The sequence below is a fragment of the Syzygium oleosum genome, unplaced genomic scaffold (assembly GCF_021117445.2).
Source record: "Syzygium oleosum isolate NSW1041296 unplaced genomic scaffold, Sole_v2.1 Sole_v2.51, whole genome shotgun sequence".
Taxonomy (NCBI): Eukaryota; Viridiplantae; Streptophyta; class Magnoliopsida; order Myrtales; family Myrtaceae; genus Syzygium; species Syzygium oleosum.
This window is the reverse complement of record NW_026607535.1, coordinates 950839-965954: the sequence shown is the minus strand read 5'-3', so window position 1 is coordinate 965954 and position 15116 is coordinate 950839. Positions and strand designations below refer to the sequence as shown.

General features: G+C 38.8%; 1 pseudogene; it reads left to right on the top strand.

Moving 5' to 3' along the window:
• Positions 1 to 1241: 1241 nt before the first annotated feature.
• On the top strand, positions 1242 to 3443 carry LOC115661438 (uncharacterized; annotated as a pseudogene).
• Positions 3444 to 15116: the final 11673 nt, after the last annotated feature.

Here is a 15116-nt window from a genome sequence, read left to right as displayed (position 1 = left end):
ATTCCCTTTCTATATGAGGGAAATGAAGCGTGAAAGGGTAACAGCACTCTTGAGAACGTGACCGCACCAATGCTTTGTATCGATCTGGCATCTCTTGATTCCATAGCCAAATCACCTGCTTGCGCTACGGAAGAGAAAGAAACGAGAACAAATGTGGTCCTCTTCCCACGAAAGTCACGGTCCAAATCAATTGTCGTATTATTGGTCCAAATGCCACCTTCAATATAACCTCATACATTCATTTCCTCGAGACCAAGACGGCAGTATTTCAACTTGAACAAGAACTGTTTAGAACAGTTTACTAAGAAAAACATATGTATAAAAGATGATGTGCTGACTTCTTAGGAAGTGATTGGATATGCCTTGTTATTGAAATGCGAATTTAATATGTATATAAGAGATTTATTTGCAAACATATCTTTAATCTGAAGTAGTTTCATCCGTTAATTTTCTTTAGGGATAATGACATAAACAGTCCCTGAACTTTGGCCCAATGTGCAATTTGGTCCCTGAACTTTCAATTTATTCAATGTAGTTCCTGAACTTTAGCCTGATGTTCAATGTAGTCCCTGAACTTTTAATTTATTCAATGTGGTCCCTGGACTTTTGATACATGTTTAATGTAGTTCCTAAACTATATGAAAATATACAATGTAGTCCTTGAATTTGAATTAATGGAAGAAGTACATTGAACGTTTTTATAAAGTTCATGGACTAAATTAATTGAACATGTACCAAAAGTCCACGGACCACATTGAACAAATTAAAAGTTCAAGGACCACATTAAACATTAGGCTAAAGTTCAGAGACTACATTGAACAAATTAAAAATTCAGGAATCAAATTGCATATTGAGCTAAAGTTCAGAGATTGTTTGTGTCATATTTCCTTTTCTTTACCCTTTTATAATTCTTGAGACTTTGGTCTTCTCCCTATGATAGTACTGCAGTTATTGTCCCTCGTGTTTCTGGACTTTACTTTCGGCTCTGTCCCAGTCCAGATGCAGCACGCCACACCCACCCTATTGATCAAATGGATCAAGAAGCATTAAGTGCCGCCATGAACAAATGCTTGGAGCATATCTAAAGTCCAGCTGGGGGGGGGAGGGGAACTAACGAAAGGCACGTGTTCCATGACGTGTCCCATGACGTTGGCCTCGCAATCCTTCCTTCGCGGCTTAATAAGGAGTCGGTCCTGGTGACCAAGAAAAGAAGTAACTCCTCTCTTTCTCGGAGAAACAGGAAACCAATGATTAATGGAGGTGCTTCGCGCCGAATTCTGGAGGAAAATATGGATCTCGTGGCAGCTAAGAGCCATGGTGGTGTTCGCACTCGCCGTCCAAATCTTACTCATCCTCTTCGGCCACAGGAGGAAGTCCAGCCCCAATCTCAAGCTCAGGATCGCCGTCTGGTCCGCGTACTTGACCGCGGACTCCTTGGCCAACGTCGCCGTCGGCGTCCTCTCCAACAAGCTTGGAGAAGCGAACGAGAGAAACGGCAGTCGTCTCGGCAACAACGGCAAGTTGCTCGCATTCTGGTCCCCACTGCTTCTGCTTCTCTTGGGTGGCCCTGACACAATCACTTCCTATTCTCTGGAGGACAATGCACTTTGTCTCAGGCACTGCCTTGGCCTAGCGGTTCAAGCAACGGCCACGGCATATATCATCTTCATGTCCTGGACAAGCTCTTATCTCTCCTACCTCTCGTCGGTGATGGCATTGGTCGGGCTCGTCAAGTACGGGAGAGAGTTTGTGCTCTTTGGATGGCGAGCAACGACAAGCTTAAGCAGTCGATGGTGGCCCCGCCTGATCCGAGCCCGAATTACCCCCGCTTCATGGGGGAGTATACATTGAAGCAGGACGAGGGGTTTTACGTCGTGGCGGACGAGGTGATTGAGGACCAAGTGCCGGAAGGTATTCATAGTAATGGTGATGATCTGGTGAATGATTCTGAGGTCATTGTGAAATCCTATGACCTGCTTCAGATGTTCAAGTGCCTCTTTGTTGAGTTGACACTCAGCCGTGATGAGAGGAATACTAGCAAGTCCATATTTAAGCCGATCGATTGTGAGAAAGCTTTTAGGATCGTTGAGATCGAGCTCGGGTTCATCTATGATTTGCTCCACACGAAGGCAATGGTGCTTTACACCAAGTGCGGACTCGGCCTCCGCGCGTTCACTTTCTCGTCCACTCTGTTGGTGGTGGTGCTCTTCTCTTTGGCGGAGAAGTCGCACCTTTCGAGAGTCGATCTTCCCATCGCTTATTTGTCACTGGCCGTCATTGTTTCCTTGGAGACTTATTCGATTTTGATGCTGGTTTCCTCGGATTGGAGTGACGTTTGGTTGCGCAAGCGCAAGAAGAACAGTGCCTTGAGACGTGCTGTGAACTTCGTAAGTTGCCTAGACAACCTAGGTGGTCACATTCAATTGCCCAATTCAGCTGGCTCAGCTTTTGCAGTAAGGAAAGGCCCTTGGTTTGCCACAATATGCTCGAGTTCTTGAAGATCAATGAGAAGCTGGAGAAATATCACTACACCTTCCATGAAGACGTGTCCTGCGAGATTAGGAATCAAATCTTCGGTCATGTCAAGGAAGAATTTAGCAACGTGGAGGAGCGCCACGCGCCAGTCCCCATGGATATTCACGAATCCCTTGCTAAACTACTCAAGGATTATCACCTCGATCAAGTTAAGTGGGGCATCGAGGGCGAACTAGACCAGGTTGTCCTAACTTGGCACATCGCCACCGAACTATCATACTACTCAGATCAAGAGAAAGGATATAACGAATCCGTACTCCCTTACTTTCGGACGAGCCTCTTCCTCTCCAGGTACGTGTTTATCTTCTGGTCATGTACCCTTCTATGCTACCCAGTGGAATCGGAGAAATAAGGCTCCGCGACACTTTTGCCGAGGCCTTGAAGTTCTTCGAGGATCATCAAATACCCAATTCCGAACCAAATATTTAGCCCTATCAATGGATTAAAAATCTAGTGATCAACAGAGTGAAGAGAAATGAAATGAACCTGTATCTTCGGCGAGCTTCCAAAATGCTGCTAGAGGTGAGAACTGAGGTTCTGCTGAGTAAAGTGAAGGGCGGAAAGAGCAAGTCGGTGTTGTTTGATGGATGCAGGATCGTGGCGGCGATCAAAGAGAAAGAAGATTTGAAAACAAAATGGGAAGCGATCGGAAAGTTATGGATGAAGATATTGATGTACGCCGCTAGCCAATGCTGAGTGGATCGTCGTGCTCGGCAGCTGAGGCGAGGGGGAGAGCTTCTGACTCATGTTTGGCTCATGATGGCACATTTAGGCCTGACTGATCATTTCAAGATGACCCAAGGCCAGGCCATTGCTAAGCTCATATTGAGATAGGCCTTGATTCCGAGTAATGACAAATCCTTATTCGGGTTTGGTCCATCTCGATTGCCTTTAAATAAGAGTCTTGCAGATAAACCCAGGTGCAAACTTCTGTATGTGCACTTTTATCGTGCAAAGGTGGTGTTGTGAAAAATCCCTAATTAGTTTTGAAGAATAACAAAACAATCCTTTCCGACCAAAATTATGCTTAAGTTATTTGATGCAGGCAAATACTGAGTCATTAGACTTAGTCGATGAAAGGATTTTGTCATCAAACTCAAAATTCCTCGTCACATTTAGTAAGTGTTATTTTTGGCAGATTTATGCAGGATGATCAAATTGATATCTTAAGATATCTTATTTGGTAATCACAAGATTATTCCTTAAACAAGAAAAACTATACTTTTGGAAATCAAGATTTGATTGTATGGGCGATCAAATCACTCGGAGATAATGGTTCTTTTTCTAATGGCTTTGTATCTTTTTGGGAAGTTTCTCCAACGGGTTGATTTGGAGATAAATCCTCTGAAAACTGTCCAACGGGTAGATTGGAAGTGAAGGAGTATAAAAGGAGTGCATAGGTCGTACAAAGTAGAGAACCAGAATCGAGAATTCCAAAGTCTGAATAGAGTTTCGATCTTACACATTTGTGATTACTGTATTCTACGTTGTGATTTTAGAGAGAAAATTACTTGAGTGTAGAGTGTACGTGATAGTGCAATCTATCATCTGAGAAGCACTACTTCTGTAATCTCTTGGTGATTCAATAGTGAAACACAGCCAATAGGCTGCCAGCTCGGAGAGTGGACGTAGGCTTGACAAAGTTGAACCGCTATAAAGATCTGTGTGCAGTATTCTCTATCCCTATACTTTCATTTATCATTGTTAACATTATACTGTATACATATCTGTCAAAAAAGTTCATCAAAATATCATCATAGTCATCAGACGCATCCATCTTACGAAAATTTGTCATCAGACGCAATCATCTGATGATAATTTTACATACAAGTTCGTCAGACTCATCCATCTGACTTTGCCCATATAAATTGTTAATCTTGACTATATTCTTTCCGCATGATTAATTTATCAAATTTGACAAAATCACCTATTCACCCCCCATTCTAGGTGATAGCACTAGCCGTAACAATTGGTATTAGAGCCTGGTGCTTATTTATTTGAAGTGTTATTTTACTTCTGAGCTAACGATTCTTGATGGCTAGTAATGCTGAGTCAGGTCACAACAACAGACCGCCTTATTTCAATGGAACTGAGTACAACATCTGGGAAAACAAGATGAAGACATTCATCTTGGGATTAGACCAGGATAAATGGGATATCGTTGAACAAGGAATCATTCCAAACATTTCAACCGAAACAAAATCTCCATAAGCTTCAAATGGGCAAAATGAGACACCTTCAGACGAAGGTAATGGAAAGCAAATCAAATCTCCAGCTCCACCTCTTTCTGCCAAGGAAATTTCCAAGAGGATCTATCTGGATGCAAAAATCAGAACGGCCATAGACAATGGTCTAGCAAGTGCTGAATACAAACGAATTGCAAATCTTAAATTTGCGAAAGAAATTTTGGATCATTTCAAACTTGTTCATGAAGGAACAGAGAGAGTCAAGGAGACAAATCTCAACATTCTCCTTGGGCAGTATGAGTCATTCACTCAGAAACCAAATGAAACAATTTCTGAGATGCAGAGAAGATTCACTGAGATCGTAAATGGGCTTGAATTCCAAAATAATCCCATCTCAGAACCTATGAAAGTGAATAAGTTGCTGAGAGCTCTTTCAAAGGAGTGGAACAACATCAAAGTCTCTATTCGAGAAACTCAGGGAATCAGACCACTTATAGTGGAGGAACTTATTGGAACCCTTCAATCCTATGAAGCTGAAAAGTTCATAGAAACTGAAGAACCCAAAGGTAAGAAATCCATAGCTTTGACAACTAACATTGATTCTGATGACATAGATTCAGAAGAAGATGAGGATGAAGTTGAAGAGTTTGCTCTAATGGTTAAGAAACTGAAAAAGATGGCAACGATGGCAAAGATAAACAAGTTCAAGAAGCAATTCAAGAATTTTGAGCCATCAAAAGCTAAGAAGCTAAACTTTCAGAAGAAATCAAATGGTGAAGATGAAGAAAACAAAGATGTGATATGTTTCCACTGCAAAAAGAACGGACAAATAAAGCCCAAATGTCCACTTCTTAAAAAGAACAAAGGGAAGTATGAACGTTATAAAAAGGCTTTCAAAGCAGAAACGTGGAGTGACTCAGATGATGATGAATGCGAACAAGGATATGCCAATATTTGCTTAATGGCCAAATCAGAGTCTGAATCAAGTTCTGATGAAGAAGACGAGGTAAGTAATTCAAAAATTCCTGAAGTAGTTGCAAATTATATTGATGAATTAGTCTCTGTTAATAAAACTTCTTTCAAGAAGATTTCTGAATTGAAAAAGGAAATTTCGTCTTTAAAAAGTGCAAATCAAAACAAGAAAATTGATGTGTCAATTGCAAAAGAAAATGACTGTTTAAAAAGGCAAAACAATCTTTTAAAACAGCAAGATATTTTGCAAAAAGATTAGATTGATTTTTTACAAAAAGAATTCAATCTTATTAAGGAGAATAAAGAATTTCTTAAAAAAGAAAATGATTTATTAAAAAAGGAAATTTCTGATTTGAAAAACATTTCTCAAGAAAAGGAAAGTCTTGAACGTATCTCCAAAGAAAATGAACTTTTGAGAAATGAGATCTCAAATATAACCAAGAAATTCTCAATGGGTTTGAAAAATTTTCAACATATTTTGTCAATTCAAGTTCCCTATTATAATAAATCAGGATTGGGTTTTGAGAAAAATTCTGAATTGAAAAATGAGTTTCCCAATGTCAAAGAAAGTCTAAGAAAAAGACCCTCCCAGATTTGCTTATCAAAATTATTTTCAAAAGTAGTTTGAAAAATCCCATGGTCAAACTATCTTTAAATGCTCAAATTGTTGTGATACAAATCATTCTAAGAATGAATGGCCTAAGGTTTGGAGACCTATTCAGAGGGATATTCTAAGAATGTTTGATCCTAGCCGAAATGGACCCAAGAAAATCTGGGTACCAAAGAAAAAGTAAGTTACTTATTTTTTGCAGGTACCGAAGAAAAGAAATAACAAATGGTACTTAGACAGTGGTTGCTCAAGACACATGACCGGATATCCTCAGAAATTCATTCAGTTAGAAAGAATTGAAGGAGGAAGCGTATCCTTTGGAGGCAGCAACAAAGGAAAAATAATTGGCAAAAGAACTGTCAGAATTGGAAATCTCATCATCAACGAAGTCTCACTAGTTTATGGTTTGAACTTCAATCTAATTAGCATTAGCCAATTATGTGATATTGGTTACAAGATTACTTTCCAAGAAAACAAATGTTTCGGGATAAGTAAAGACAACAAGCAATCATTTACGGGTCAAAGACATGGAAACATTTACCTACTAGACACAAAGACTGATGACTTGCGTTGTCTCATTTCTATAAAAGAATAATCTGATCAGTGGCACAAGAAGCTTGGACACATTAGTGTCAAGTTGATTTCCAAATTAGCTTCGAAGAAACTTGTTAGAGGACTACCAGAACGAAAATTCAAGAATGCCGAATTATGTTCAGCTTGTTCTAAAGGTAAACAGGTAAGAAGTTCGTTTAAATCAATAAATCATGTCAATACTAATCGAGCTTTGCAGTTACTTTAAGTGGATATTTTTGGACCTACTCAAACTTTAAGTCTTGGAGGTAAGAGATACTGTTTTGTTATTGTAGACGATTATTCAAGATTTACTTGGGTGTTCTTTTTGGCTCATAAAAGTGAAATATTTGAATATTTCTTTAAATTTGCCAAAAAGATACAAAATGAAAAGGGTTATACTATTTCTTGCATTAAATCTGATCACGGTAAGGAATTTGAAAATCAAAATTTTTCTAATTTCTGTGATGAAAGTGGTATTCAACATACCTTTTCTTCTCTTTATACTTCTGAACAAAACGGAGTAGTTGAAAGAAAGAATAGAATTTTGCAAGAAATGGCTAGAACTCTTCTTTTCGAAAACAAAACTCCAACTTATTTTTGGGCTGAAGTGGTTTCAACAGCTTGTTATATTTCAAATCGAATTTTTTCAAGACAAATTCTTGAAAAGACTTCTTATGAGCTGTTCAAAGGTAAAATTTCTAATATTTCTTACTTTCGAATATTTGGATGCAAATGTTTTATTCTTAAAAATCCTAATGATCGTGTTGGTAAGTTTGATGAAAAGTCAGATGAAGGAATTTTTCTTGGATACTCAACTACAAGCAAAGCCTACAGAGTATACAACAAAAATACTCAAACAGTGGAAGAATCAATGAATGTCAAGTTTGAAGACTCAATTTAGACTCAACAAGATGACTCTGACACTGAAAATCCAACAACTGAAGAATCCGACAAATCATCTGATGAACTGGCGATAAGAGAAAGTGATCAGAATCAAAGATCTGATGAAATTCCAGAATCATCAAACCAAGAAAATAATAAAGAATCAACAAATCTTGATGTTGAAGACAATGAAAGATTCAACAAAAACTGGAAGCATAAATCCAGTCATCCCCATGATTTTATCATTGGAAGCTTATATGAAGGAATAAAAACAAGGGCAAAGGCAAAAGAAGTTATAAACACGCTGGCTCTTATCTCTGAAGTTGAACCAAAGAATATTGAAGAAGCCTTGAAAGATGAAAGCTGGATTGAAGCCATGCAAGAGGAACTTTTACAATTCAAGATCAATCAAGTATGGGAACTCGTTCCAAGATCCAAGAATCACCTAGTTATTGGAACAAAATGGGTATTTCGAAATAAACTGGATGATCAGGGAAAAGTCATCAGAAATAAAGCGAGACTTGTGGCCAAAGGATATTCACAAGAGGAAGGAATAGATTACGATGAAACATATGTTCCGGTGGCCAGGTTAGAAGCAATAAGAATGTTATTAGCATATGCTTGTTTCTGTGAATTTAAATTATTTCAGATGGACGTCAAAAATGCATTCTTGAATGGCTATATCAAAGAGAAAGTATATGTAGATCCCCTTTTTCTTCATCATGGCTAATCCAGATACAACTCCGATCACTCTTACTGCTTCTCTTACTCCATCATCTTCTTCGTCATCTTTAACAGAGTTTCGCACTTCAAATGCTAAGATAGACTATCTTTATGAAGTCTTTCTTAGCGATGAAACGAAGATTTCCGAAACACAACTTCCTCTCATGAACCCATACTTAGCCTTTGCCAAACCCGCTTTATCTTTTTCCCCCTATCAGGTCTATCAGACATCTCATTCGACATACTCCCAAAGAGGTCAAAGAGTACGTCCAGTCTTCCAAATTTGACCAACACCCAATTCCTACAACTGAAAAGGAATACTTTGTTACCCTCCAAATTCCTCTTGAATTTCCAAAACAGTGGATCCAACAAGGGTATTCGCATATTCACTATGGAGCAGTACGTCTTGCTCTTACCTTTCATGGGAGAAAAGGCTTGCCTGTTGTGGCTAGAATGGCTCTTTTGGATATTAGGTTCCTAGAATACCAGCATGCTTGTATTGGTACTGTTCCAACTACTTTAAATGCTGGAACAATCTTTGTAACCCTTTATCCAAATTTTAATATTGCCCTTTCAGATCCCCAGCTACTTTCTTTCTTGAAAGTTCAACTTCAGCTTACTGGAGTGCCTCAAACTGCCGATTCAATTACTGCAACTCTTCACTACCAAATGGTGTATAGAGTCCAAAATCATGCCCTAGATTTGAACTTCCAAAATGGAAATGAAGATGCACTGTTCACATCCATGCAAAATGATCAGGGCTCTTGCATCCATGTTCCTCGGCAGATTCCAAAAGAAAAGTTAGCCAAGCTTCTTCCTGAGTCTTGGATAACAAATTATGAAAAGCTCCACCAAAATAGCAAGCCTCTCCGGTCTTCAGACTCTAAATTCGTCAGAAAAAGAGATGGTACTGTAACCATCAAATTCAGCAAAGAGAAAGAAGAAACTCCTTCCATTTTCCCTACTATCTTTTATGATAGGGCCTTGTGTTCCTAATCCAGTTCTAGAAGAATCAGACCCAAAAAAGTTGGTTCAATACTTCAATAGTGACGGGCATCATGTCCATCACTACAAAGACCCTTATGGTCATTATTTTTGGATCCTTTTTGCTAGTGTTCTTCATGTACAAATTCTCCAGATGAAGTAGATCCAGCTACTAGGCCAAAGCGAAAAGCTAGGAAGGCCAAGGACAGCTTCTATCAAAGATATTTGGATGGATACTCAATCGTTGATACCTTTGGAGAGAATAGCGGAAACCAGTTTATAGTTTCTTATGAGTCGCCATCACCTCCATCATTTCCATCAACTCCATCATCCCCATTATTTCCATCACCTCCACCACCACCATCACCTCTATATAAAAAATCTGTTGTCTCCCTTTTTTACAAACCAATCTATAAGTGGGTAAAGAAATATTCTTATCCACTTGAAATCCCAGTCCTTTCTGAAAACCCAACCACCTGGCAATTTCCATCTATTTTCATGTTCAATGAAGCTGATTTTCCTTCTTTAAATCTTATTGAAAGTTCTCAGCTTTCTTTTCCTGCTACTGAGAATTTACTGATCCACAGCGAAGATACCTTTATGCTCCAAAAATTTCTTCTCCCACCAATGTAGATGAACGTGAAAGACCAAAAAGAACACCTGTTGCTAAGGCTGTTCTAAATTGGCAGTCGGAAACTCTTCTGGTGCAAAATCAGGCTTTCAAGACGATTGACTCCAAAATTGTTGATGTGCAACAAGAAATTCGAAGATACGACGAGTCTCTTAAAAAGATGCTTGTAGATTTCCAGAAAAGGCTCCATGCTCTGGAATCAAGACAGCATCTTGGATACCATTATCTTGAAAGTCCGAAAAATGAAATAGAGAAACTCAGAAGGCAAATTAGTCTCCTTGAAGAAGGAAAATTTAAGCCTACTGACTTTTTCTCTATTCCAAGAATAGGATATCGTCCTTCAAAGTCGCAAAACTCTCCAGTTTTTGCTGCAACCGCTCTTGCAGCCGAAACTTCTACCTAGCGAGATAGAAGTGATATGACAGAAATGCGAAATCGCATTCGAGAAATGGAAAGGCTCAGAAAGGAAAGATTGAAAGCAAAATCTGTTGCTGAATCCTCTGGAGAACCTGAAAAGAATTCTGACCAGCAGATTATGATCTCAAACCCCTTGGAATCTTTTCTGAGGGATTTAAGCAAAGATTAACAAAAGAATCCAGAAGCTGATTCAGAACAACATTCACAAGAGTATACTCCTCCAAAAATAGGAAAGGTATCAAATTTGCTAAGTTCGGATTCAAAATCTGACTCTTTATCCTCTTCCTCTTCCTCTACTTTTCCAATCCCTTCCATCGAATCTTTCCATATACTACCAGCTACTCCTTCAGTTTTCATGGCTGATCCACCAGAACAAGATATGGAACCAAACCCATCTGAACCAGAGATTATTCAAATCAATAACCCATCTCAGGTTCCTGTTTCCTCATCCAAATAGTTCTTCACTTTTGATGATACTGCTTATTCCAAATGGCCAGAAAAATTGGATGAATTCCATGCTTGGTTGAACACTAGAGCTCTTATTGTTGAAAGCAAATATGATGTTCTTTTAGAATTCGCCACAAGGTTTACCGGAAGCCTTAAACATTAGTGGCAGTCAACTTCTGAAACAGACCAAATGACCTTTCTTCTTCTGCAAGATTTTTCCCAAGCCATTGGAATCATTTACCTATATTTCATAGGAAAACCTTCTGATCTTCATGAACTCAAAAGAAGAGAATATTTTGAAAGAAAATGTTGTTCTCTTCAAAAAAAAGCACCTAGATCGCCATTATAGAGAAATGCTCGAACTCTTTTATGGCCTAGGAGCTGATCTAAATTTGAAACAAGTCTTCTTAGCTTCCATTCCTAAAGAACTCTCCCAACAGGTTAAGAGATCTTTTCTCAATAAGCAAAAAAGAATTGTTGTTATCCCCTTTGGAGAACTACAACAAGAAATCCATCTTTGTCTTGATGAACTTTACCTCTGAAGACAAATGATGAAAAACTACATTAGAAACAATCATGAACTTGATGGTGCTTGCTCCAAACAATATTTGAAGATCAAATGTTCAAAGAAAGATCGTGACGGTTCCTGTGGAGAATATTCCAAGAAGAACAAGCATTTCAAGAAGTTTCGAGTGAAAAGATCCAAGCACTTCAGAAGGAAGAAGAAATGGCGATTCCTGTGGAAATGAAGAAACTTCACAGGACATAAGAAATCAAACCGTTGCTTCATTTGCAACAAGAAGGGCCACTTTGCCAAAAATTGTCCTAAGGCAAAAAAAGGTCAGAATCATCTCATTCATAATATCGAACTAGAGATAGGAGTCTCTCTTGACAATGATGACATCAAATCCCTGTTCTCTGTCGATGAAAATCCCACTAACCAAACACTTTGCATCATTCCTTATTATTTCACCCCCAGTGAAACAGACTCTGATTCAGAACCTGAAGAACATTTCCATCTATCTTCATAGCCTGAAAATTTGGACCCCAGTATACATTCCAGTCAACTTCATTGTCCCCACTTCCCAGTCAAAATCTATCTCTCAAAGTTTGCCAAACCAATTTCAGTCATTGCCCTCATAGATACTGGTGCTAGTGCTTCAATTCTAGACACTAAAGTTCTTCCTGAAGAATACTGGACTTCCTGTGTTCGGTATTTCAACTCTGCTTTAGGAGATACTTTTTCTATAAATGTTCGCACCACACCTGTGTCTATTCAGTTTTTCCCCCAGTGCTTCATTACCACTAGAATTCTTAGATCTAGTCTTCCCAATAAAGATTTGATTATTGGGTGGGACATCATGACTCAACTTCCAGATTTGAGAATTGTTCCTAGAAAAGGTCTTAGGTATAAAGACCAATTCTCTGAATTCGTCAATATCCAAAGGCTCTTTTCCATCCAGATGAGTCTGTTAGATCTAATCATGTAGAAACTGTTAGAATCATGCTCAGAAAATCATTTCAAATTCTCTCAGAAATGTTCTCATCCTTTGTGGAAAAATCCAGAATTTTATGTTCGGCTTCCCTTTAAGAAAAATGAGGTTATAAATCCTACTAAGTCAAGTCACTCGGGAATGAATCCAGAGCATTTGGCTCTTGCTAAAAAAGAATACTCAGAATTGTTACAACAAGGCCTTATTGAAACTTCAAATTCTCAATGGGCTTGTGAAACTTTCTATATCAATAAGTGTGTTGAGCAAAATAGAGGTAAAATGAGATTGGTAATCAATTATCAACCTCTTAATCTTTTCCTCCAGGATGACAAATTCCCTTTGCCTTCTCGAAATTCCCTTTTTGGGGGAATCACTAAAGCCCATATTTACTCAAAGTTTGATCTTAAAGCCGGATTTTGGCAATTAGGGCATTCATCCTGATGACAGACCAAAAACAGGATTATGTATCTCAAACTAACACTTCCAATGGAAAGTCCTTCCATTTGGTCTCAAGGTTGCTCCTTCTTTATTCCAAAAGGCTATGTGTCGCATATTCCAGCCGATCTTGTCCAGTGCTACTGTCTATATTGACGACATATTACTCTATAGCCCAGACAAAGAATCTCACTGCCGACTTATGGAGCAGTTTGCAGAAATTGTGAAGAAATATGGCACCATGCTTTCCTAGAGAAAGATGACCATTGCCCAAACAGAAGTTGAATTCCTAGGCATGCACCTTAACAAAGGTACGTATTATCCAGGGCCACATATCGCCAAGGAATTACAAAAATTTCCTGGAAAGAATTTTACAATCTAGCAAGTTCAACAATTTCTCGGAATAATTAATTATCTCAGAGATTTTGTTCCAAACATTGTGAAGTTGTTAAGTCCTTTGCAACTGATGTTAAAAAAGCATCCCCTGCTATGGAGAAAGGCACAAACCAAAGCAGTTGCAGAACTCAAAGAACTTATGCAAAATCTTCCCCCTCTGCAAATTCCATCCACAAGGAAGAGAATTTTGCAGACTGATGCCAGTGATGAATATTAGGCAGCCATATTGTTCGAAGAACTTCGTGGTAAGCGACATCTTTGTGCTTACAAAAGTGGCAAGTTTTCCCAGGCAGAAATGCACTATCACTCTACCTTCAAGGAAATTTTAGCAGTAAAGAATGGAATAAAAAAGTTCGAGTTCCATCTTATTGGCCATCATTTTTTGGTAGAACTGGACATGGCTTCTTTTCCCCAGATGACTAAATTCAAACAGAAGCAGATTCCTCATCCTCAGCTACTCAGATAGGCTGAATGGTTTTCGAAGTACTCCTTCGAAACCAAACATATTGCAGGAAAAAAGAATGTGCTTGTAGATTTTCTCTCCAGACCGAAATCATCGACAGAAATCAACATGTATATTCTCAGGCATCCCTTTCCGCTTCAGTCAGACAAGTACAAAATTGAAACATTTCGAGATTGGCCAAGCCTGGAATATCCTCAAGAAATAATTGAGCAAATTCAACAAGATAAGCTCACTAAAAATTTTGACAACCGCGTGTGGCAATGTCACACAGACCTTTTCAGACTACATGGAGGCTCTATTCTTAGCCCTTCTAGATTACACTCGAGGTACCCTTTCATTCACCCATTAATTTGGAAAGAAAATGAATTTCCTGAAAAACTTAAATGGCTATTATGGTACCTAACCAGTAAGTACGTAATAGCTATTGAGTTTCCCACCATAAAATTTCTTCTCAAATTAACCAGATTGATCATGGCCGATCACATCGAGCTAAATGAACACGAGAAAAACCTTTTCTCCGTGTTCAAATGGTTTTACCCTCCTGTTTATTGGAAACGACTCTTTCTAGAAGAGTTAAAAAAAGTCCGAGATAATCCAGAAACACACACGGTTGTACTCCTCCATCGTCCTTGGACTTTTGTGCACAATAATGGTACCATCTCCAATACTCCTGCAATAGTAGGTACCACTACCTACAAGCCCCAGTCACAACTTCAAGTTGCACATGTCTATAATTCATTCCCTAGTCGCATTGGCTTTGTTGAATATAATTACAAAGAACTACAGAGAATCCTATGCCAAGAAAATCGTATCATTCCTGAAGAAGCATGGGATTATTTCACACCTGTTTCGTGGGATCACGAAGGATCCTCATATGCAATGACACAAGCGTTCAGAGAGTACGAACAGGCACAGATGCAGCCCGGATCATCGCAAGATCAAGAAATGTCAGACACAGGAGATCCAGTACAATCATCTCAGGATCCATGGGATGGACCACTCTCTCAAGATCCCTATGACTATGGACCATTATCATTATCCGTTGGACTTGACACCAGCACAAGCTCCTATTACTCTCAAATAGGAAATTGGCCCCAGCCAGTCATGCTCGAAAGAACTAGTCAAAACTTATCTCTTCGAAACTTTTCCATATATGCATCATCTTCCTCGAACCAAATGCCAGTATTACTGAAGATTATTTTTGAAAAAATCCTGGAACAACGACAAATAGCAGAAAATGAATGTGCAAATAGCTCGAACAGCTCAGACTATGATTATAACTCTGGATAGAGATAAACCATCACTGTTTATTGTAGCATTAATAGCCGGGTACTACACTTCATTGTAGGATACTATTTCACCTATTGTT